Genomic DNA, 27754 nt, shown 5'->3' with positions numbered 1-27754 from the left:
CAGTGGGCATGAAGCCTGAGGTGAGGGTATGATTAAACATGACACTTAGGTGAGGTCCCAGTTCATTTTGTAGTTCATGTAGTACACAGCCCGGGATGTCATCTGGTCCCATGGATGCTGTATTTTTAGCTTTGGAGAGTGTGTTTTTTACCTGTGTGGCTGTTATTACTGGAATTTGGAAATCTTCCAGTATTGAGATGGGCCATTTAGGGGGTGAGAGGGGTGTGAAGTTGGCACTGAATCGATCTGCCAGGATATTGGCAATATCCTTGGGATCAGTATATTTAATGTCATTCTGTTGCAGCTCAGAGCAGATCTGAGCATTGCTATTTAGATTCTTGACATAGTTATAGAATGCCTTGTGGTTGTCTCTGGAATCTTTGGCAATTTTATTTTCGAAACTAGCTTTGGAGGATTTTATGAGGGATCTCAGCTTTTTACTGAGGCTGGTAAGGCATACCAAGGTATGTGTAGGCCTAAGAATACTAGCCACAGGTACCTTCCAAAGGGCAACTGGGGATATCATGGGGATCTCACAGACATCAGCATCCAGGGTACTCTACCAATTCCTGGATGCCATGTCAGCACATGCTGGTGAGAACGTATATTTCCACAACACCCATGAGGCATTGGCCAGCAATATGCAACTGTTCCACCAAATAGCAGAATACCCTGAGGTAGTGATTGCTATAGACTGTATGCACATATGCATCAAAGCACCACCCGGTGAGCAGGGTAAGGTCTACATCAACCACAAAGGCTTCTCCTCCATCAACTGCCGGGTCGTGTGCGATGCCCAGGGCATAATAATGAATGTGTGTGCTGGCTGTCCTGGAAGCTATCACGATTCCCACATCTGGCATCTGATGCAGCTGTACCAGAGATTTGCCAATGGGGGCATCCCTTTCGGTCACCTCGTGGGGGATGCTGGTTATGCATTGGAGCCGTGGCTGATGACACCCATCAGAAATGCACAAACACCAGAACAAGAACTCCATAATGAGGCACACACACAGACCAGAATTATAATAGAGCATGTGTCTGGGATGCTCAAGTCATGGTTCTGGTGCCTGGACACATTCGGTGGAGCCTTGCAGTACTCACCAGCTACATGTACCCAAATTGTCATCTTACGTGCCATGCTACACAATATGATCCTGTGGAAACAGCTGCAGCAGGAACAGCATGGGGCAGGGCCACACAGTCCCCCACCATTGCCAAGGCCTGCACAGGCACAGAGTGACTTGGTGGAGGAACAACCTGAGCCTGCCCCAGTAGGCAGAAGGAGGCGTGCCCAGTATGCCCTGGCCTTGACAAAGAGGCAAAGTATAGCACATACACTGACACAAGAAGGACCCAGGGAATGACACCTCTCTCTGACTTGCACATACATTAAAACAGATGCCAAACATGACACTACCTGTGCTAAACCATGTGTAGGGAGTGTACTATGTGCATCCATCATAGGCAGCCCTGCATCACCACCCTCAATACTGGGACACCCACAACGTAAGTCACTCAACCTACCAATTGCAGAATGAAATAGAATGTGTTGTTACCTGTATCTATGGTATGAATGTGAGCATGCAAGGGAATCGGGTGGCTGAATGGTATGCCAGCAGATAGTAGACACCTATAGTGGCACCATGAGATCTGTAACAAATACTGGTGTCACCATAGTAGCCAGTACTACACAGGGCGACAAAATGTGCTGGGCCACATGTGTGTCCATATGACTCAGACATGCCAGTCAGGGAGGTTCACATACCCAACAACAGTCTCAGCGAGCAGGACAGGTGTAGACAAACACAAACAGAGGCTGTTCTATGGCCTCTGAATGATGCCTATGGGTAACCCCCCCCCAGGCCTACACAGACAGACTATAGCAGGTCAGGCAGTGGGATGTTAGTTCTGAAGGGTAGGAAGTCAGAAACTAATATGTAGGTCAATCAAAGCTAAGACCTGTAGTACACTGATATGCCTCTAGTCAGCATGATAGGTTAGAATACAGAATGAAATGAAGTACCTGACATACCAGTACAGTCATAGCAAATGTGTACAACTCTCAGGTGTGCCCCCCAATCCTGTGTAGAAATGTAGTAACAATCAGGTGTGCCCCCCCCCAATCCTGTGTAGAAATGTAGTAACAGTCAGGTGTACCCCCCCCAATCCTGTCTAGAAATGTAGAAACAGTCAGGTGTGCCCCCCAATCCTGTGAAAAAAATGTAGAAAAAGTCAGGTGTGCCCCCAATCCTGTGTAGAAATGTAGAAACAGTCAGGTGTGCCCCCCAATCCTGTGAAAAAAATGTAGAAATAGTCAGGTGTGCCCCCAATCCTGTGTAGAAATGTAGAAACAGACTGGTGTGCCCCCCCCCCCCCACAATCCTATGTAGAAATGTAGTAACAGTCAGGTGTGCCTCCCGTCTCCTATGTAGACATGTAGAAACAATCAGGTGTACCCCTTCCCCCAATCCAGCGTAGAAAGGATGTAAGTCAGGTGTGCTCCCTCCCAACCACTATGTAGAAATGTAGAAACAGACAGCTGTGCCCCCTCCCCCAATCCTGCATAGAAATGTAGTAATAGTCAAGTGTGCCCCCCTCCCACAATCCTGTTTAGGAATATAGAAACAGTCAGGTATGCTCCCCCCAACCCTACTTAGAAATGTAGTAACAGTCAGGTATGCCTCCCCAAACCTATTTAGAAATGTAGCAATGGCCTGGTGTGCCCCCCAATCAAATGTACACACTTCGTAATAGTCAGGTGTGCCCCCCCCCCCACAACCCTATGTAGAAATGTAGTAACAAGTATGTGTAGGTACAATACCAGTGGAGCACAGATGTACAGAGGTGGCCAAGGTAGCAGGATAGGTTGTAGCATCTACACAATATGCAGGTATGTGTGTGTTAGGGTGGTGTGTGTTTCATATTGTGTGAGAGTGGTCAGTATGTATGAAGTAAGACCTGGTGGCCATTGCCCACTACTGCTGATGACAGGGACAAGTCCTCACAGCTGCAGTGCCAAAGACAATACCCACCAGTATAACACATGCTAGCAGTAAGCCATTGTAAATGTATGGTGGTAATATGTGTCACCATCTGAAAGACTGACATGGCATGGCTGCTGGGCTAGATATACAAGCGGTACACAGGGGGAAGTACTCCAGGCATACAGTATATATTGTGTCACTGTGAAATGGAGACACATTTGGAATTGTGCATACAGGTATGCATCACATTATCTGGTCCTGTAGTAGGGGATACCAGTGTTGTCTGCCCGAACACTTGCAGATCACAAAGGAGGTAGGAATGATGTATTGAGAAATAGCTGATGTACCTGCACATGCCAGCATAACTGGAATGCCCAATGCATATCTGTGTGTCAGATGCATGTAGTGTCCATAGCACACATGCACCCAGCTCATGCAAACACCACCCACAGGTACTTCTCTGGTCGTATCCCTGCTGTGGGGAATGTGTAAAATATGACCCCACCTGTATATGGCAATAGCGAATGAATACAGCATGCAGTGCAGGTGTCTCATGCAGGTGTGTTGCTAGCTGTAGGTAGCACCCTGCCAGCATTCACACCACCTGAGCAAGACTGATAGAAGGTATTGGCATGAATACCTAGCACACCTATCCTGTCACCCTAGGGGAATATACTGTATGGCGGTCTGAGACTGTAGGACTGACAGAATGCAATGGCCTGCCACATCTGGCCCACATCAACACTACTGCCAATGCATGTTATGTCATAGACACCCAAATAACAACATAACACATTCCACAAAAGCCATATGCAAGGCCATGTGGACAAACCACAGTAACATGTCCGCCATGCCCCACTGCATGAACTGTGGACCAACACCAACTCACAGCTGTGATGGGATGATAACCTTAGGGAAAGTATCAGAGAATGTATGGATAATGTATGGAAGAGGATAGAATAACAGGGGGGGGGTGGGAGCATGGGCAGCATGGAATGTGCAAGGTCCAACACAAAGCTGTGAGCACACACTATCCCTGGCTGCAAACACATAAATGGGTGGCTACATACTTGCCTGTACACCACAATAGGGGTAATGTCCTGACTCATGGCCCCTGCTTCTGGGTAACTTGTGCAAATCTGTACAGCTGTGAGGTATTGCCACAGCAATATAAGGCCATACTGTCATGTTGATGGATGTACAAGTATGGGATCCTCTGCCAGCACTGTACTAAGGTGCTGAACCAGATCCACAGACCTAGCAGCAAGTGTCTGCAGCTCCACCTCCAGAATTTTATAACTTACCATGAATATGCAGGAATCTGCCCACAATACCGCACACAGCTGCAGTCACCCTTGTACCCCAAGACATCACTGTGAGCAGAAATGTCCACCTGACAGTACATGAGGACAGAAAACATCACAGTGTATAACAGTATACAACAAGTCTGAATATCTCTGCTAACAGCAGTGCCATGTAGCTGAAACATCACAGACACAATCACCTACAGTACACACTATCCCCTGCACACTTTGTCCCCATATTGCCAAATGATCGATGGATACCCTGCAGAAACAGTTTGCTACCTGTAGGTGTACAACACAAAGGGCTGCACTGGAGTACAAACTACCTGGAATCGATCCACACATTCAATACAGAAGGGCATACTGGGCATGCTCGTGCACTTAGAGAAATGAAGGCAATGTCAGATGACAACAACATACTGAAAGGTCATACTGGGCATGCTCACACACTTAAACAAATGAAGTCCATGTCTGCAAACAACAGTGGACCATACATATCTGGCAGTTGCAGATGTTAGTGCAGACACTCCTCAGTATGCACCAGTCATGCTTTGCACACACAGTGGATAGGAATACAGACATATATCCAAGGACAACACACTATAATAAGACAAATGTAGATGTACATAAATGTGTAGAAGAGAGTGACTGTGATGAAGAACCATCCATTATGAGGCCTGTCCCACCCAGCACACAGCCAAATGGCTACAACCACATGAGGTCTAAATGTCACTCACTGTAGACATTAGCCACCGGTATCCATCAGCATTACAGACTATGTGGTGCAAGTGTTAGCTGTGCAACATGACTGTACAAGGAAGTAGTCATCTAGCAGCTGTTTACTTGTAGCTGTGGAATATAACCCTGTGTGTGCCTGCATGTGGTGTGTCAACCTCTAGATGAATAGGTTATGGCCCATGCACACACACTGCCCTCCCCATAGCCCTACTATGACAAGCCTGCTGAGGTCATCCACTTTGAAATACACCTTTGGGGAAGTTGTAGCCCAGTAATCTCTGTGGCATGCCCTATAACTGCATACTACTGTAGCATGATGAACTAGTTGGGTATGAGTTCTAATCCCAGACATGGCAACTATGTGTATGCATTTCTGTGTAGAGAACAATTCTTTTTAGGCTAGTCACACTCACTACAATTCAAATGCCCTACTTTGGCACAGCTGCTGATGTCATTCACTGTGAAATACACCTTTCAGAAAGCTGTAGCCCAGTCATCTCCGTGGCGCATCCTATAAATGTGTACTGCTGTAGTGCTATAAAATAGTTAGGTAGGAGTTCTAATCCCAGACATGGCAACTGTGTGTGTGTGTGTGTGTGTGTGTGTGTGTGTGTGTGTGTGTGTGTGTGTGTGTGTGTGTGTCTCTCTCTCTCTGTAGAGAGAATTGCTTTTTAGGCTAGTCACACTCACTACAATTCAAATGCCCTACTTTGGCAAAGCTGCTGATGTCATTCACTGTAAAATACACTTTTTGGAAAGCTGTAGCCCAGTAATTTCTGTGGTGCATCCTATAACTGCATACTGCTGTAGTGTGATAAGCTATTTAGGTTGGAGTTGTAATCCCAGACATGGCAACTGTGTGTTTGTCTCTGTCTGTGCAGAGAGCAATGCTTTTTAGGCTAGTTACACCCACTACAATTCAAATGCCCTACTTTGGCAAGGCTGCTGATGTAATTCACTGTGAAATACACCTTTTGGAAAGCTGTAGCCCAGTACTCTCTGTGGCGCGTCCTATAACTGCGTACTGCTGTAGTGTGATAAACTACTTAGGTAGGAGTTCTAATCCCAGACATGGCAACTGTATGTGTCTCTGTTTGTGTAGAGAGCAATGCTTTTTGGCTACTCACTACAAATTAAATGTCCTACATTGGCAAGCTTGCTGATGTCATTCTCTGTGAAATACACCATTGAGGAAAGAGTATTCCAGTAATCCCCATGGTGTGTCCTATAACAGCGTAATGCTGTAGTGTGATATAGAACTCTGGTAGGGTTTCTATTCCCACACATGGCAGGTGTGGATGTTTTGTGTGTTTGTGTTTTATGTCTGTTTAGGGAGAAATGCTTTTTAGGCTAGTTACACTCACTACAATTCAAATGCCCTACTTTGGCAATCCTGCTGATGTCATCCACTGTGAATTATACCTTTGGGGTAGGAGTACTTCAGTAATCCCCATGGGGTGTCCTATAACACCATAATGCTGTAGTGTGATATAGAACTTTGGTAGGGGTTCTATTCCCACACATTATAGTTGTGGATGTTTGTGTGTGTGTTTCTATATCTGTGTAGGGAGCAATGTTTTTTAGGCTAGTCACACTCACTACAATTCAAATGCCCTACTTTGGCAATCCTGCTGATGTCATTCACTATGAAATACACCTTTGGGGAAGGAGTATTCCAGTAATCTCTGTGGCACATCCTATAACTGCATAGTGCTGTAGTGTATTAAACTAGTTAAGTAGGGGTTCTAATCCCAGACATGGCAGAGGTGTGTGTGTGGGTTCCTGTGAGAATGTGGCTGTGTTGACACTGACTCCTGTTCATGCAGACAGGCATGTCTACTACACCTACCATATAGCTAACATATCACTTTTGCAGATGTCACTCACCATCACACATACATTTGGGGGACTCCTCAACATGTAACCTATGTGGTGCATCCAATAACTGCATAGACATGTGATAGCAATACATAGCCAGTCAAGGGTTTGATACCCTGTACTGGTAGGTGTGTGACACAAACATGCTTAAATTTTACTCTCCCACCCCTCCCTGACTTATCTTTGCCTCTGTCTGCCTCTCTCACTCCCTCTCTGGTGAATGTGGAGACTTACACCTGCTTTACTTAGGCAGCAGCATGTGTATTGTAAGCGATGCTCATCATCAGCTGATGGCCTCTGCACAAATTGCAGCCTTCCTCTAGCTGACTGCATGTGGAACAGCTGTGGTAACATTCCCATAGCCAGTTGCATGGAAGCACACTCCAATATCTAGGAACATCATGTTGGTGTTGGGCTGTGGAAACAGGCCAACACACAGGAGGGGGATGTGCCTGATTTGACTACAGACTGTAAGTGCTGCTATACTGCATTTGGAGTAATGTTGGTTTAACAGGGTGTGTGTGGATATGGCTGTCCTACATGTTTTAATACCTGTCATGTCAGTGCTATGTTTATGAGGAATCCCCATCTGTAGGGTCATCTGCAGACTTGGCAGTGTGTGGTGCCTTGTGTTTCTTGTGTTATCCACAGAACACCTATCTGTGAACTGCAGAAGGTAGTGTGAGGATTGCAGTCAGTAGATGGTGACAGCCACGAGAGTTACTGACTTCATATCCCTCATAGGACATATGTTGCAACAATCCCTGTTACAACAGTAATTGTATGAGGTTATCACCACAACATGTCGATATTGGCCCTGTGTTTGTGCCTCCAGCCTCACCTCTGTCAACCTTTGTACATATGTCATTCAGTAAGAGGTGCATATGTTCAGTACACCATATGTATTGACTTTTTTTAATTATTATTTATTTATTTATTTATTTAACATTTGTTGACCGGGAAAGTATGACTAGGTTCCACAGATCCTGTTTTCAGTGGAGGCCCGGGGAGAAATGCTCCAGATCACATCTGATAACAAACCAGTGAGGTATCAGACTGCTACATGTTATGTATAGTAGGGGTTATATTTGAGGACATAACCTAGGCATTCTGTGGTTGTGTGTATAGTACTGAGGTCTGTGTACTTATGGTGATTGTCGACAGTGTGTGTATTGTGAATATGTACCTTGGCCTGTGTACATACTGTGGTAGATGTCATTGTTCTTGGTCCTGTTCTATTTGATGGTACATGCTGCTCCACTGTATGTTACCCTATTGGCTTATGTGTTTGTAGGGCCAAACACACACATGTCCCATACCACAGACAGGTATTAGACCACACTGTGTAGTGGCCCAGTATATGTAGGGTTGGTGTGTGAGTGGCACTTATGAGGATGGTGTTGATCAGATAGTCCATATACTGTAATATTACGCTAGCTTACCATATGTGTCTGTGGCTTTGTTCACATTGGTTGTGGTTATGCATTTTCACACAGCTGTCTGTTACTCTGTGCTGTGACATGCTTTTAGAGCCTGTTATCTCTGCAGGTACATGTGTATTCCCCCATAGGAAATGTAGGCCAGTGTTGAGGCAGTCTGCCTATAGCCTGCACAGTGCTTTGTTACATGCCTAGCAGCTTAGTGTACTTATCCAGTGAGATGTCATGTCCAGGATACTTGCCAGGTGTACTGCTGCTGGACCACCATAACAGTCATGTATGTCAGACAAAGCAGTGGGATGCTCTACAGATGTATGTCACTAACTAGTGGGTAGTATGTGGCCATGGCACCTCTGCACCAGCTGTTATTATGTGTCAGGACAGACAGAGGTGTATGAATGCATAACCTATAGGGGCAAATGTATACCAGTATTTACGTGATATACCCACATTGTCAGGCTTGGTCCACATGTACTGCAGTAAGGGGTTCTGTGTATATCTCTGGACTGACCAGAGTGTGTCAGACTGTCCACATATATTGGCCAAATCTCTGCTGTAGTCCATAGGAGCATTATTGTGCTAGCAGTGGTACTGTACTATGATGTCCTTAGGGTGTCTGTCAGTAGCCAATGGTGCACATGTTAAAAGCAGATGTGACCTCCCACAGACATTATGTCTGTGAAAACAATCACTATTACAGTAGTAATAGTCTACAAATATACCTGCAATACATACCTGACATCCCCTTGCACTAAGAGGTTGTGACTATTGGGGCTGAGGTAGGGCTCCACTCCATGTTCAGGACATATGGTGAACATATATGTATATATAATTATCCATATATCTATATAGATATATACACATATAGATATCGACATACATAGATGGATTTGTATATGTACACACACACACACACACACACACACACACACATATATATATATATATATATATATATATATATATATATAAACATTCAGATATATACATATACAGAGTAATATATGTCTACACATATATAGATAGAGATACATATGCACATATACGTATAGATATCAACATATATATCAACAGTAATAGGTATATCCGACTAGATATGTATGCACATATAGTTATAGATATATACATATATACCCATATAAATAGGCATATCTGTACACATAGGATGTGCATACATATATAGCTATATATATATATATATATATATATATATATATATATATATATATATGTATATATATGTACATACGAAGAGATGTACACATGGCCATATATATGTTGCACTATACAGATGTATATACAGGCATATGTATGAGTATACATGTGTATGTACATGTAGACATATGTAGACCTATTATACGTATATAACCATATTCCTGTCATGTGTAATCCTCACAGTTGTGTATACCCTTCCAGATGTATCTCACCATATGTATCTGCTATGTGTACATTATGCTAAAACAACATATGTGATGCAACAGTCATATTAATAACAAGGACTACACAATTTAGGAAGTAAAGGTAATTGTTCAATACTACTCATATTGTGTATTGACAGCTATATTGATAAAACAACAGCTGTCTTCACAGTGGTCATGGCGTAGTGGTTAAATGTTGTGACTGTAGTGTACAAGGTCCTGGATTCAAGACCTGTAATGGCTGTTCATTTTGTTGCTGGACAGAACAAGGGCTGTCCGATACAGAGTGGTTAAGGCAGTTTTGAGCACCTTTAAGCAGGTTTCCGTGAAGCTTATTGGTGCTAAGCTATGGGTAAACGTACGTGAGCTTACACAATGTAGACTTCACTTACCACTGCGCAAATCAGCTCAACTGTTATATTGCAGTAATGTTGATACGTCTTAGCCCTGGTAACTAGGTCACACCACCCAGTCTAATAACATTGCAGGGTAATGACATCTGTAATAAGTGTATGTAATGCCATGTACAATACATGCGCCTATGTGCTGTCATTACAGTAGCAAGGAGTGTGAGTGTCATGTGTGGGACACAGATGTATATGAGGCCTGTACAGCACTGTTATCCATGTGAATGTGTTACATACAGGGGTAGTAGCCCAAGGTACATGCTGTTACACTGGCATGTAGTGTATTATGGCAGTACTACTGTTGACAGTGCTTACCCAGGCAAAAGCAGAGTGCTAAATATATTACTGACAACAGGCACACCTGCAGGCATAGCTGGACACTGAGGCCTCCCTGTTGTATCCCTGGTGTGTGAGCTGTGTCACAGTATATACCCCTTACTGGGCAATGATCCATCATGTGGAATGTAACTGTAGACTACCGTCTGTACAGCACATGTTAGTGAGGACTTCTGACATGTAGTTATGGCATACATATTGTTGTCAAACCTCTATCTCCCAACATACTCATCCTACTGCATAGCTACTTGCCAAGCTGATGATCCAGTCCCTGTACAGATGTGCAGATGGCAAGTATCCAGATGGGATATATACAGGCAACCTAAGCTTGATTGACACTGACATGTCTGCTGAGCTGTGTAAGAACTGGCACATATAGGAGATGTCACCATGTACGCACCACATGCCATGGGTACTTCCACTACACTACCACATTCAACAGAACATGCTTGGGTACAGGTCTCCATCACAGACACTAACCACATGTCAACTTGATCACCTCAGTGGCCATGTGCAGGAGGCACCTGGAGGATTGGCTGATGCATGTCATTCTCTCCCTGAGGGTCACCACTGTAGTGTCTGTCAATAGATTGCCTGCTGCCACCTGGCAGGTGGCAGGATACCACTGTACACACAATCCCTACACAACCCATCTCTCCTTGGACAATAGCTAGGTACACAGCTATGAGAACCTGCAGTGATGCACCCCTGTACTGACACATGTGTATGTGTGCATGACTGAGTATAGCAATGTCTGTATGTTAGCACACCTGTACTTGGAAATTCCATGAGGGCCTTCACAACCAACGCAACACCCATTGCCATAGTCATTTGTGGCTGCTGCTGTATGGGACATTACATGTACCCTGTTAAGCTCCTCCCCATACCGGCTACACGAGCCTTGCAGTACCAGCACAACAGTGTTTTACAAATGGGTTGATAGGCATGGGATACCCATTGTGTTCTGGCATGTGTGTGTGTAGTTGTGCATGTCTGTATATATGTAGGGTACAGCATTCCGAGGCCACATACTCCTATTACAATACCTATTGCCAAACAGTAGTACAGATAGTGTTGTTGCTACCCATAGGTGAGGCATGACAATGCAACACCCTACTATGCATGTGGCATGTGCATTAGATGCAGTAACACTGTTGGGGTATACTATGGGTTGTATTGCAGTTGCAGCCAATGTGTGATGGTGGGTATGGCAGAGTGTCATCATGGGTTTCAGGGAGTACAATATCCACTGGAGAATGTGGGTGCTGTGTACACTGTCGTTACACCAAGGTACACCTGGTATATGTCCCATGTACCACGTTATGGTTATCACTGTCAACATCAACCATACAGGTAACTGATACGACAATCCAAGCCAGTTATGCATGTGCTGTGTGCAACCTACCTGTAACACATTGGACACATGGTCAAGTTAGTTAGCAGCGATAGGCCTTGGTATCTCAGATGTGTGTCTGCCTGTTATGTGTCTGTTAATGTGTATATGAAGGTATGTCACACTAAGTATTGTCCATATGCACCCATTACATCCCCCATTAGCATACTGTACATGTCTGGGGATGTTCTGCATGTAACATGTAACCTGGGACACACCTCATCCTAAAAACTGTGTGGTGTGTGCAATGTAAGCCACACACTTCAGTATCACTACATAGCTAGGTAGGGGTCTAGTCCCAGTGTTGCCAAGTAACAGTGTGCATGTATGTGGCTGGGTCTACATCAGGTTGCAGGGTATACATGCCTCAGCAGGTCACCTGTCCATGTGGCACAGGCAATAACTGTTTTAGTAACCTGTGACATGTGTTCAACTGTACCCCAGTTATGTCACAGCCATGGTGTCACCATAGTGCCATACCCCGTTGTGGAATATGACTGCAGACCATCCTCGTGCTGACACATGTACATCTACAACACAAATGGATAACATTATACAGACCACAACCAACCAGTGTTACTAACAGCTATAATGCATCATTGCTGGATGGCTACACTACCTGCCATATATGCATTGCACTTTACTCTTTACAACATGTTACACTGCAGTACTGTGGTACACTGTAGTACAGTCACAGTGTGCATCAGAACCATATTAGCCTGTCCCTGCACTGATGGTATGGATGACAGGGATGTGGCACAGGTATCATCATATGCACAGGGTGTGATGTTGGTTTGCCAGAGACCATGGGTGGGCCATACATTTGACACCTTGTGTGTGGGTGAGGGGTGTACTGCAGTGAGCTGGGTGTGGTGCTGTGGTGTGTGTACGTATGGGGTTGCCCTAGGTGTGCTTCTATAGTGTGTGGGTGTGCATGCACACAGTTCTGCCATGTGGCTCCCCTACACATGTGTTTATAGACAGCTGCAGATCATACCTGGTAGGGTATGCAATTCACTGTCTCTGGCCGTGGACACATGGACTGTGCCTGCCAGGAGTTCAGGCCTGGATGTGTTACTCTCACCGGCTGATGACAAATGTCTGATGGTACCAGGCCCCTCCTGCGACTGGCCAGGACCACGTCCATGTGGCCTGCTGTGGTATGGTGTGGACAGCACCCCCACACTGCCGAGGCTGGTTCTGCCACTTGGTGTCCTAGCACATCTACGTTGACTGCCAGCTATTGGCGTTGCTGGCCTATGTCCATGTGGCCATCGCCGCACTCCCACCACACGTTCAAGCATGGACAGACCATGGTTGACGAAGGTCATCATCTCACCAGACCCTCTATCCATGAACTCAGTTAACGCATGGATGGTACTAGCCAGTTCATGGAAGTTGTCACTTCCAGATGTGAGAGCAGCCCTCTGCAGCCTGAGGCCCTGTCTGGTGTAACATTCCATATGTGCCTGCACCGCCATGACAGCCTGAAACATGCGCCTGTTGGTACCAGCTATGTTGCCTCTGCCAGGACCATGATGCCCAGGGGCCCTACCATGAGCACCCTGGGACATCCGCCTATGTGGTGCCCTGCTGAACATCTGGCCATGCCTGCTGCGACCAGACACAGTAGGCATGGTTACCAAACTTTCCTGTGCACTGCCACCAAACGCCAGCTGTCCCTTCACTATGGCCACTGGTGATGGGGTATGTATAGGCATTGAAACTGTGTGCAGGGTTGGGGTGGCTAAAAAAGGGATGTCAAATGCTGGTGCAGTGTCAGCCTCTAACAACCCCACCTGTGCCTCAACAGTACTATCATCATCTTCGGTGTCTGTATGGACACCAACATCAGATTGCATGCAGGAGGGACCCTGACCAACCTCGCCACCTGTGGGGTAAAACAATAAACACACTTTAAAACCTGTACAGCATTGCCTAATAGTACAAACACACACACACACACACACACACACACACACACACACACACACACACACACACACACACACACACACCTCCATAATACCTACCTATCCATGGCTTTACAGACAGTCCCACATATATGTCCATGTGGTACCCCATCCTGCATCACACACTTGTTAACATACACACATTGATACCACTCATTAACATATCAGTCCTCTAAATGCCTACACAAGCAGTCACAACACAAGACTTGTTACTAAATTACCTGCCTGACCTGTGTGTAGAGTTTTTACATGGCCTCACTGTTGTCATTTGGTATGCACCCTCTGTATGTCTGGATCATGAGCATGGCCCCTATATGTGTGGGCTACTATGTTCTATCCATAATATCATGCCCTGGTGTCTCATGTGTATGCAATGCTCAGCACATGCCAGATATGCTGCTCATTAAGCCTATCATGTGACAACTGTAATATTTGGATTCACTCCCTGGTGTTGACTAGCACTTCCCCAATGCATCTGTAGTGCTGCATACATGGGTTGTAGGTGACCTCTCTACTGAATGTGATATTAAGGGTGTACCTGGCATCTACCTTCCCTCTCAATGCCTGTTCTATGCTACAGACCATATTATAGTATCAGCTGTCCTGTGATTACACTCATGACAAGTATTCCTGGTGTGTAATGTGGCAGTCCATGTACATGTACCACATGATCCCAGAGGGAGGTACTGCTGTATGAACAGCCCACAATCACACATGTGCATACATGGCCAGCCACACAAACACACACATGCACATAAGCATCCTACATGCATCAACCTCCATCCACTTCACCTGAGTGACCCTACAGACAAACTAACTACCCACCAGGATGCACACACACACACACACACACACACACACACACACACACACACACACACACACACACACACACACACACACACACGTGAGTTTGCACAATGATAGTACACACAGTCCTCCTATTATCCCTCTGTCAACATGCATAACATATGGTACCCGACAGCATGCAGTTCAGATATAGTCAATCCATGTTGGCAACAGTATACATGTGTGTGATGCATGTGCTGTGTCACTAGGTGAAGCTCCTTCCCCTGGATACCACTGGGCCCATGAACACGGCATTTCTGTGCACCTGTTCTGCACCCTGCCATGTACTGTGCACCACACCTCACAGGTGTACAGCCCATTGCTGAATGTGTACTACTGTGTCGGTTATGTCAGCTTTAATGCTTACAGCTCCTATGTTTTCCAGCAGCACATACCTGGTATGATATGTGGACAGATGTCATTTATGAATGCCTGATGTCTGATGCACAGCTCTCAACATCAGCAGACCATGTATGACCAATCCAATACTCTTACACTGACAACCGTCAGGGCATACTGTGGCTATGGGGGTGTACACACCTTTATTGATATGACACACCCATCCTTGATCTGCCATGGGACCACATCACTGCATATCTTAACAGTACTTGAGCCCGATATGTGACATATGTCCTGTACTTTCACATGCAGTGTCTACTGAATGTGTTAGGTGTGCGGATGCTGACCACGATGCATACACACCGTGTGGGCATATGTGTGCTCACCCTCATCATGACAGTTTGTCTCACCTCTTGTTTGTACTACAGCAGTCACTACTCCTGGCAGGAGCATACCAACGTGGACCATCTGCATTTGCCCGTGTATATTCAGTCTGCCCTACACATGTCCCCTATTCTGCATGATTGCAAGGTCTACTCATGTGCACATCCCTTGGTGTTCACACTCTGCCATCACTATTTCTGTGGGGGGTAGGGTTATGGCTGCCACAGGTCCTGAACCTGACTATGTGCAGATACAGCCATTCTTAACATCCTTAGGATCCCTGCTGCAGTGCACTGGTGTGTCATGCGGACACCCCTCCCCCTCCTTCAGCCTTTTTGCAATTGCATGACGAGTAAGCCCTACACATGTGAGTCACTTTGCAGTGTCCCATACACTGAGCACCACAAGTTACAGCCTAGTCCCAGCTGATAATGTGGACCACTGTAACACCTTATGCCATAGTGTATCTCTGCAGCAGTTGCCATTGTCCTACAGGTATATACACTGGTCTTGCACTGTATATGGGTGTTGTTCCAAACATGTCCCTACTATAGGCCATGTCTCCCACCATTATGTTACTCCCTGTGGACACATTCCGCAATGACAGGATGTCAGTTATCATGCAGGTGTCTGACATACACTTCCAATACCCCATCATGGTCACCCATGTGATGTTGTGCATTTCACAGCAACAATACATGCACATGTACAGCATGTATTCTGGGTAGGTGTGTTAGATGTGTGCATGGCATATACCATAGCCATTACATGCCCGGTGTATTGGCAAGCATCTACATAAACCATACTGACCAGCTACAGGCAGCTGCCTTGGTGGTATCCCAGAGGGACCTACATAATAGGGTGAGTGATGCATAGTCAGTGGCCAAAACTGTGGCAGTGCTACAGGGTGGGTGCAGTATTACAATACATCAACACTACATTTCCACAATACTACCACATATGGACATCTGTTTATCACTACTATGCAGCAACAAAATATATCTATGACATGTCAGATATGCATGATCTACCATACTGATGCAGATGTATATGCAACAGTGGTATATGGATGTGCCCTGTGGCCTTACCTGCACTCTCCTTGGCCGGTGTGTGGGTGGCACCCACCTCCACAAAGGTGTCTGGCAGTTGGTGTGTGTCCGGACGGGCAGGTGCAACGAGGCTGGCCAGGAGCTCTTAGACACATGTCGGGGGGGGGTGGATGGCATGACCCCCCTGTGGCAAGGTGATCCCCCGACTGCAGCAGCACGCGAATGGGAATTGTGAAGCAGGTCAGGAGAATGATGCCAGACCTGCTCATAACTGCAGTTGTGCAGTTAACATCATTGACCCTGTGGACTAGGTCATTCCACAGGGCGGTACGCTCCTGCTGATCATGGGTGGCAAGGCCAAACAGGACAGGGTAGTGCTGGATTAAATAGGTTATCACTACTTCATTTTCAACAGCTGAATAAGATGGTAGTCGTGCATGTGACATCTTGCCTGAAAGACATAAAGATGGAAACAGGTATGAGCAACTCATACAGCAAAGTTACCACAGTTCTTAATGCACATCTCTGTCAGCCACCACCATATCAGCGACAACAAACTGTATACACAACTCATTAGGTATGGCTACAGCTTACCTACCAGTGGGACAGATATTGTATTGTACCACACTTTGTGCTATGTGTTTGTAGCCATGTTCTCTGTGTGGACACTATCATTGCTGGTCTGTTACAGACTATTCACCTGCGTGCCATTGTCAGGGCCACTATGGTTCCATATATGCCTGTGGTATGGCTGCTTTGTGATTGCTGCACATCTGACATTCTGTGTTATTGGGGATATCTATGCATGCTGTTGGACATGTTTCAGGATTGTGTAGACTATTACTACCAAGTTCTATAACAGTGACACAATAGCATGTATATGTACTATTGCCCAGCAGAACCACCTCTCCAAACCCATCTGCTCATGTTACCCGGCCACATCCCATGTGTGTCCCACCCTGGGGCCTCCTCATGTACTGGTCCAGCAATACCATTAGGTGGAAGCAACCCAGGGAATGTTGTTCCCCCCCAGGGGCAGAGACAGACATGTTCCTGTCCCCTGAGGGCAGGTCCAGGGTCTGTTCCATAACAGGCTCCACAGACACATGTGGGATGTGCTACATCACTCTGAGGCACCCAGTACACATTCACAAGGCCGACATGCTCCTCCTGCTCAGCCTCCAGGCCAGGCACCTTCAGCACGTGGACTGCTGTTGTGAGTAGCAGTGGGTGGGAGGCTTGTTCCCATCGTGTCCATATTGGGGCCCATGGGGCATCCACATCACAGACCACATACACCATCCAGGGTGTTTGCCCACCACATGTGCCACATGCCATCCCTGTAGACTGTCCTCTATATCTACCAACCCTGACCACCTCCACAACTATATCTGACATACTTCCCGATATTCCCATTCCATACTTCACAGACAAGGGCAATGTGGTCCCAACAAGGCGTTCACATGGGACATACCCATCCATGTTGCACACACTGACAGCTGTAGATATCTGTGTGTATTGCTATGTGTGCTGTTTCCTTGCACATCGCATGCAGTACTGTGGTAGTAATATAGGGAACATGTATTTACATACATATATGTTTGTGTGTGTGTTTGTATATATGTAGACATGTGCATATAGGTATATATCTATATATGTGTAGATATATATGATGTATATATGTGCTCATATATATGTCTACACATGGGTATCTGTATATTTGTGGACATACATGTATATATATATATATATATATATATATATATATATATACATGTGTGTGTGTGTTATATATATGTATATATGTACACATATGCATACCTATATGTGGGGTACATTCAGACATCAGGTCCACAATCTCACAACACCTTCCTGCACAGCTGCATTGTTCTGCCTTGCTACAACACAGACAGGTGCCACATATGGACACAGCCTGACATTATGGGGGGTATATGTAGGGCCAGATTGCAGGTAACCCTATTACACACCTATGGCATTTCTGCATGCTACAATACAGATTAACCTGAGTATCCTGCAAGGGGTGGGCTGTGTGTCCATCATAATGGCATTACTTCCACCACCAGCTACTGGTCACGTAACATACATACTTCCAATTACACAACACACACTATGATGGCTTACATCTTATCAGTCAGTGCTGCTCTGCATAGTTGAGGGGTATAGCCCACTACCCACAGGGATGAACTCTATTGTCCTTAGCAGTTGTTGAGCTGAACATCATTACAACAGCAACAGCTGAAGGCACATATAAAGCATTCCACATCATCTATCTCATTATTATGGACCAAGTACTATGGTCAATTAAATACATATATACTTCACATACCTGTTCTGGGACTGCAGACTCTTCTAGAGTGTTTGGTATTTTTTTTTTACTTATACGCACACTCTCTCTCTCAGTCTCTCTCCAGTAAATGGAATGAGCTGCTTTGCATATATTGCAGCATGGAATTTGTAGGTGATGCACATGATCAGGTGATGGTCTCTGCACCAATCAGTGTCTTCCATTTGCTACCTGCATGCAGCATGCTGTGTAGTACTTCCAATTACCACTGTCATGGCAACCAACTACTATAAAGCCCTACATCATGTGGGCGTGGTCCCTTTTCCTTTCCTGTGTGATGGACATCCTTCCTGTGTGTGGGCATCAGTGTTACAGACAGCAGGTAGCAATACATTTTACAGGAGAACCTGCGCACTCAGGACAGATACATATTTGTAGGAGGTTCCAGAACTACAGACAGAGTGTGAGTAGAGTTGTTGTATGCATTGTATAGCACTGATGTTACAGGGTTTGTGTGTGTATATACTAGTCTCACCTGGAATGCAGTCTGTCTGCATAGCTCTCAACTGTGGGCCTATCCTCTTGATGGCCATAGGTGTGCCTATTATGTTTTGTCTGTCCACCACACATCTTGTGTCAGATATATCACTGGCAGTGTGTGTGTTAAGTGCTATCAGTACATGGCTACATCCATTTCTGTTTCTAACTTCATATTCCTGACTAAGGGTATGTTGCAGACTATCCTGTAACACCAGCGACTAGCTTAGTGTATGACAACAATTTTACACATATGGGCCTGTGTTCCAGCCTATGTCCTCCACCTACATACCAGGTTTTGCACATATGACATGCTGTCAGGGGTGGGCTGTGAGTATATCATGCTGCCATTCCTGTCATCAGTCCACTCCTGTTGTGTCCCCCACACATACTGTGGTGTTGGAGCCATATATGTGTGGGCTTCACCTACACAATACATGTGTGCCCTTATGCACTCCAGAGGCCAGTGTATGTAACAGTGGTATATGGCCCTGTATTATTGAGTCTGGCTGTTACAACATGTGGGGGTATCAGGGGTAAGCTGCCTTAAGGTATCTGGATGTACATTACCATACAATCCACCTTGGGTAAATATAGGCCTACTGCCTCCTGCCATACAGACTGTTCTGTTTGTCAGTGTGACTGTGATAGTGTCAGTTATGCCTTGTATTGTAACAGTTGCATCCCATTGTGTCATCTAAGGTCTTTACCCCCAGGGATTGTGTACAGAGTGTAGATAGAGGCTGCTGAACTATGCATCTGCATTACTTACTGTTGATTGTTTGGTATCCTGTCGCCCAGTCTGTCTTTACTATTGTACTACTTGAAGGCCTCGGCCTGGACAGCAACATATGTCAACCTTTCCAGACTACTGTATTAGTATAACTGTTTCACAGTTGCATTACTCTGTTTATATGGGTGTCAGTGTCTAAACAGCTATATGACATGACATATACAACTGTAATAGTACACAAATAAAACTTTCCCATGTATGCAAACCTGTGTGTGGTGTTATATCCTTTGATCTCTGTGGGTATATGTTGCAGGCAATGATTGTCATTTGTATGGGTGGCCCATACAGTGTCCAGTTGGTAATGTGGTAACTGTAGGTATAGTGACTGTTCCATATTGTGTGCACCTTCTACATACGTATCTTCCTATACATATCTCTGCGTGTGTATGTGTAGTTACATATATATATATATCTATATATATCTATATATATATATATATATATATATATATATATATATATATATATATGTATATCTGTATTTGCATATATGTGTCTGTGTATATGTATCCTAGGGATGTTGATGGCTTCCACACTGTACATTCCCTATGGGAGCCAGACTGTACTGCATGATATATTACTGATACCAGCCTGACATCATACAGGTGGGATGGAGTACTGTTAACATCTTGTTCCCATGTCATGTCAGGTCCTGGTTATAGGATCTGCAACAGTTGGTAGTGTATTGCAGGGCAGACGTGTTTGGCTGTGGGGGAGGTACCTATTCGTACAAGACATATGTTGTTTGGGGCCTGTCAACCCCATTAATGGTGCAAGTGGACATATATATTTTTGTTATGTTCCTATTTTTATCTACAGATGTATGTCCGTATATACCTATATAGATATATATATATATATATATATCTGCTTACATATATATAATTTGCTGTATATATATATATATATATATATATATATATATATATATATATATATATATATATATACATATAGATGTAGACATATATATCTATAGATGTATGCATATGTATGTATATATGTTTATATTTATATATATATATAAATATATATATGTATATATATATATATATATATATATATATATATATATATATATATATATATATATACACACATATATAGATATATCTGTTTAAATATTAATATATATATATATATATATATATACACACACACACACACACACACACACACACACACACACACACACACATACATCTACATGTTGAAATGCATTCCCTGTACTGTTGAATGACTGGGCTGGATGATATGTTTGTGAAAACATCAGGGTGATGTATATCTGACATGGCTTAGTGGTAAATCACTTTGGCTATGGTGTGCAGGGACCTGGGTTTGAGCCTTGCAGAGGTTGTTTATTTTGTTGCTGGGCAGAACAAGGGCCGTTGGGTACAGAGTGATTAAGGCACTTTCAAGCAGTTTTAAGCGGGTTTGTGTGGAGGTAAGCAATGCTAACTTCCGGTTACAGTTTCTTACACTCAGTTAGCTTTTCAATTGCTTAACCTGTGTAGGCATTGCTTACCCCCCAGTGGACCTTCACAGCCCTGAAGGTGGCTGTGCTGGGGCTGAGTCACAGAGCCAGGCTGACCCTCTAGTTGTGACACACACTGCCCTTGAGCTGGCATAGCAGATCTCCAACCTCCCTGTGGAGTTTGCTATGCACCATGACCCCGGACCTGTCGATGGTTGACAGGTTCCTGTCCATGCCCGCTCCCAGGGGGGGACAAGCCCCATCCCCTGAGGTGGTTCCACCCGAAGGTAGTGCAGGACCAATGGATGAGGAGGTCCCGGGATGGGCCCCAGATGTGCTGGTGCCGGGTGCCATGGCCAGCTGAGGTGGGACAGGTGGGTCCGCTGGGACCGGCCTTCCCAAATGTGCTATGGTGTTTAAATTTTATCATCATATGTGGGTTAGTAATAGTCAACACATTTCAGGGTTAGGTATAACAGCATGCATAGATATTCACAATAACCCAGACACCAGATACGGAACAGTTGCGTAGCAAATGGAACACATGCATATATGGGACCACAGTGGCAATAACAACAGCATTCAGGTACATTGATGGCACCATGCCACCAATTTTGGAATATTTCAATATAGCACATGCATGGAAACAGATTTAAATAATTATCAACCAATAGGACATAATCAGGACAGTGAAGTCATTACATACCAGTTGAGGTGGGTATGTATTTTTTTGTTAGAGATATGGTGGGGGGGTAGAAGGATGTCAGTTAACAACTAGTATATTCCTGTAGTCCACATTACTTTCCTAGTCAGTGCTGTTATCTGTACCTTACAAGTATTACTACACTACCCTGTAGCCTTAGTTTGGACAGTGATATGGCTGTCGTCATCTTTATACATGAACTGGTTTTACCTGCAGTATACACCTCTTACCTGGTATACCTGTGGAGGAAATGCTTATTAACACTAACTAACTGTTTCTACACATACTCCCAGATTCCATGCTGATTTTGTGCACATAGCTGTCCATCTCTTTCTGCATGCACTCTGGCCATGTCTTGTCCACATGCAGGTCAACCATGACATATCTAGACTATTGCCCTCTTTAATCTTTAGTGACTTACCACACTCTTATACAGGCTTTCCTACACAGTTATATTATGTGGCACAGTGTGGGTGACAGTGATCAGTGATACCTTATTATTCAGAGCAACTGCAACACTCACAATTTCATATAATACTAGAGTAAACAGTACCAGTACAGGGTATCAAGGTTTTTATTTCTTGGCACAGTGTTTGTGTACCTCTGGGAGCAATGTTTGTTAGCACTACCTGAATGTTGCCACACAAAGTACCAGATTGCACGTTAGTATTATGCACATACATCTCACTTTCTTACTGTACACACTCTGGTCACAGCTTGACAACATGGGGGTGTATATAGGACATACTTGGCTTATTACTGTCATAACAGTTTCTGGAGTTGCTAGAGTGACAGGTTTGTTCTCATAGATGTGTGACAATCAGTTGTATTCCCTGTTTGCTGCCTAAACATCTGGGATCATTCCACAGACTTCCCAGGGGGACAGAGTGACAGGCAGCAGATATGGGCCTATATACTGGACATTCTGGTCTCATCTGTACAGTTGTTGGGTATGATTATGTATGCAGCCCACTTCCACTCCCAGGATTCAGACCATGGCTGTGTCTGCTACAGCTTAAACACTGTCCATTAGAGTTGTGTGTGCTATATAGATATTGCTGTATATCTCCTATCTGCTTTCTGTCTTATAATTCTCCTGTGGTTTTGCATTCTGACCTTGAATTACAACACTCTTATACAGGATTTCCTAGACAGTTATATTTTGTAGGACAGTGGGGGATGACAGTGATGAGTAATACCTTATTATTCAGAGCAACTGCATCAGTCACAATGCCATACAATACCAAAGTAAACAGTACCAGTGCAGGGTATCATTCTTGTATTTCTGGGCACAGTATTGGTATCTGACAGACCTGTGGGAGAAATGTTTGTTAGCACTACCTGAATGTTGCCACACACAGTACCAGATTCCACATTACTATTATGCACATACATCTCATTCTGTTACTGTACACACTCTGGCCACAGCTTGACAACATGGAAGTGTAAATGGGACATACATGGCTTCTTGTTCTCATAAGGTTTTGGGGAGTTGCTAGTGTGCCAGCTTTGTTCTCATAGATGTGTTTCAGTCAGTTGTATTTCCTGTTTGCTGCCTATATGTCTGGGATCATCCCACTGATTTCCCAGTGGGACAGGTTGACAGGCAGCAGATATGGGCCACTTTACTGGACATTCTGGACATATCTGTGCGGTTGTGGGGTATGATTCTATATGCAGACTACAACCACTGCCAGGATTCAAACCACTGAGTAAAAAACAGCACACACGGAGCTGGAGAGCAGCTGATGCAGATAAAAAAGTTAAATGATGCACCAAGTAGATTTCAAGCACAAAGATTTATTCCACACAAAAATCCAGGTTATATGCACCATGGCTGTGTCTGCTAAAAATAAGACAGTTCACGTCTTAGTTGCATGTGCTATTCGGATTTTGTTGTCTAACTTTTCACTGTTTTCTGCCTATGTGTCTCTGAGTTGTACTAAATGGCCTCTGGGGATTACACCATTCATATATAGGCATTCCTACACATTCTATTTATGGTGCACAGTGTGGGTAACAGTGCTTAATACAATAGTACTATTACGTGATTGCAAATCTACATTACCATATAATACCAGCGTATATACATGCAGTCCAGCAGTTAGACCTTTATTGTCAGGCTATTACGCTTTTATTTACATACAAACTATGTTGGACTCTTCCTGCCATATTCTCTGGTGTATGCAGTACTTGCCTTAAACTATACAGGTTTTATACAGGCAATTAATTTACTAATACTTTTACATTTATTTCCTATGACAGTACATGCAAGAGTATTACTGACCTGCCTCACATCGCAACCTCTCCAGGCAACTTCCGTGGGCCTTCTGGTTTGTGGCCCACTCACTTGCAGCTGTGGAGGACATAAGATGAATATTTACCCATACCTATCCATGATATATATGAGCTGGCAATTATTATACACATAGTGGAGTGATACATACACACAGCTGGGACAGCCCCTGCAGTTCTAGCATCTTGGATCCACTGCTCCAAGATGTCCCCCTTATGCCATTTCAGGTCAGCAGAGTGATGCCTGACCTGCTCACCAGTTAGGGGTATGCCAGTGGCACTGTTGAGGTCACGGGTGAGACAGTCCCAGGCTTCTGCCTTATATTGAGAGCCCTGATACTGGCCCTGCAGCAGTCTCTGGTCATGGTATTGACAAGGAGTCCTGCCATGACTCTGGACTCCAGGATGCACCAGAGCTGCACCCGGAAGTGCACACCTTCTCCCCTTTCTGCTATTGTGCCTGCAAGGGGAAGCTACAACCAGTTATGAGATGTATTCCCACCTATTCGGTTTAAGTAGGGCGGATTTCTTGCACTTTTCCATGATTGGCTGGTTTTGAAAAGGCTAGGCTATGGGCAAACCTGCTTACCTAAGGGTGGCATTGTTTAAAGGGGTATACCACTGGGCACATTGAGTTAACTGGCCTACAAATTGCTTACACCTCCTAAGCTGGTCTGTGCAATGCTTAGCCTTGCTTACATTAGACTTTGCATTATATTTTCATTTTGGCATTGATTTCTTATTTATTACATCATATATATATATATATATATATATATATATATATACCTGGTATCCATGATTCATGTTTACGTACACTGTATAGGGTCCTTGTGTTTTATTAGGGACTTCAACACTCTATTGCACTTATACCTCACATCTGGGCTTACTGCTGTACTCCAGTTCACATATTTATGTTATGTATTGGGTTATAGAACATGGGCGGCTGCGGTGGTGCAGTGGTTAGTGTTGCTGCCTCACGGCAAGAGGTTCTCTGGTTCAATCCTTGACTGGGGGGCCTTTTGTGTGGAGTCTGCATGTCCTTTTTGTGGTCGCGTGGGTTTCCTCCGGGTGCACCGGTTTCCTCCCACATCCCAAAGACATGCTGTAGGTGGATTGGACACTCTAAATTGGCCCTAGGTGTGAGTGTGTGCATGTGTGTGCCTTCTGTGGAAGGTTGGGTGCCGGGCTGGCAACTCAACACTGTAAAACTACACTGCCAATCATGAGCAGACAGGTGATCCACTGTGGCGACCCCTAACCGGGAAAAGCTGAAAGAAGAAGAAGAAGAAGAAGAAGTGGGTTATAGAACATATGACTGTATACTGATTCCTTTCACAGGTTCAGTTTGATTTTACTATAGTGAGAACTTGTTTGGTGATACCTCATTCTTCTATACTGCTGTGATGGCTTGGTGGTTAACTACTGTGACTATAGTTATAGGGTCCTGGGTTCAAGACCTGCAAAGCTGTTTATTTTGTTGCTGGGCAGAACAAGGGCCATTGGATACAGAGTGATCAAGACACTTTTGAGCAGTTGTAAGCGGGTTTGCTCGGGTTTTCGCAAGGGTAAGCAATGCTAACATCTGGTTAAATATGCTTACAGAGACTTAGCTTCAATATTGCTTAACCTGTGTGCGCATTGCTTTCCCCCATGCAAATGGGCTTAAACTTACTTACTAGTGCTTAAATATGCTTATTACTGCTTATTGGTGCTTACACTTGCTTACTAGTGCTTACTCCCCCTTACAATTGCACTGATTTAGGCAGTAATATATAATGGTTCTTGGAAAGGTGGGGGACTTGGAAGCTGTATGGAGTTGTCATTCATTACACATTTTATCTTCCATTTGTATCCATGATTCCTGTGTACATATACCGTATGGGGCACATGTGCTTATCTGTGGACTTTGCAATGTTATGACACTGACACCTCACATGCGCATTTAATGCAGTACTCCAGTTCACAAATATATGTTATTTAGTAGGTTATGCAACTAAAATATTGGTCATAATGTGATTTGCCATGGAAAATGGAATGTGTTGCAGTGGGACTCCAACTGGCAATGCCTGCTCGTAAGGTGAATGCTCTACCCACTACACTATTGCTATACTGCTTCATTTGCATATATCTTCCTTGTTATCCTCTTCAGCCATTTAAGCTGCATTAACTGTAGCTAAGCGATAGGCACACCCGTGCACCCATGGTTAGCTTTAATCGGATTCATAATAAAAAAAATAGGTTTGTTTATTTGATTTGTATGTACTATTGCTGTTGTACATGTGGAGGAATGTTTCTGGGGATATGTGGACACCTATGAGCAGTCTCACTCAATCCTTTGGCCTTTCTGCTGTTATTCAATGCGGGGGCGTCTATATTCTGAAAGCTCTGCTCTCAGACACGCCCCCTGCACTCTTAGGAGCTCAGGCAGTGTGCCTTCATTAATATGCATGGCGTGCTGCCGTCCTGCTCCTACATGTCCGCTTCCATACAGGACTAAGCTAGTCCTGTATGGAAGATTAGTAAATCCAGGGGATTGTCTTCCTATTCCTTTTATACACGTTAAAATGCAAATTGTAATCACATTTATCAACTAGACTTTTGCCAGCAAAAATAAAATATATTCCAGTAATCTCTAAACACCATGCTTATATTCTTTAAGATGCCACCATTGTTGAAGTTAATATATGCTTAGTTTTATGTCCACATCTACAAGGTAAGTATTCCCATGTGTAAAAATGATAGCAAGTAAATTAAGATGTACTAGTTTAGCCAAAAAGAGTCCATGTTATTTTATTTATTGGCAGTCATATTGATGCTTACCAACCACAATTTCAGATGGTCCAGTCCCGGTAAATTTGTGCATAGTGTCCATGACGCTGCCTCCTTTATTCTGTCTCCCATGTCAGGTGCATTTGAAGATACAGTCATGTGATTTGCAGATAGTTATTGCTCTTTCCTTTTCATCTCCAGCTAATTTTCGCTATTTAGTTGCCACTTTTCTGCAATCTACTTGGTATGTCCTGCCATACATATACTACGTAAGGGTAACTGCTAGGCCAAAGTAAAAGGATCTCCATTGTGTGAAAGAAGTATTCCATAGCTTTGGGGTAATCCGCTTAGTTAATTCCTATTCGCATTTAAGTTTGGATT

The sequence above is a fragment of the Protopterus annectens genome, chromosome 2.part1, assembly GCF_019279795.1.
Source record: "Protopterus annectens isolate FY-2018-M chromosome 2.part1, PAN1.0, whole genome shotgun sequence".
In the NCBI taxonomy this organism is placed as follows: Eukaryota; Metazoa; Chordata; order Ceratodontiformes; family Protopteridae; genus Protopterus; species Protopterus annectens.
The sequence above is the reverse complement of the archived record's forward strand: the minus strand, read 5'-3'. Positions refer to the sequence as shown.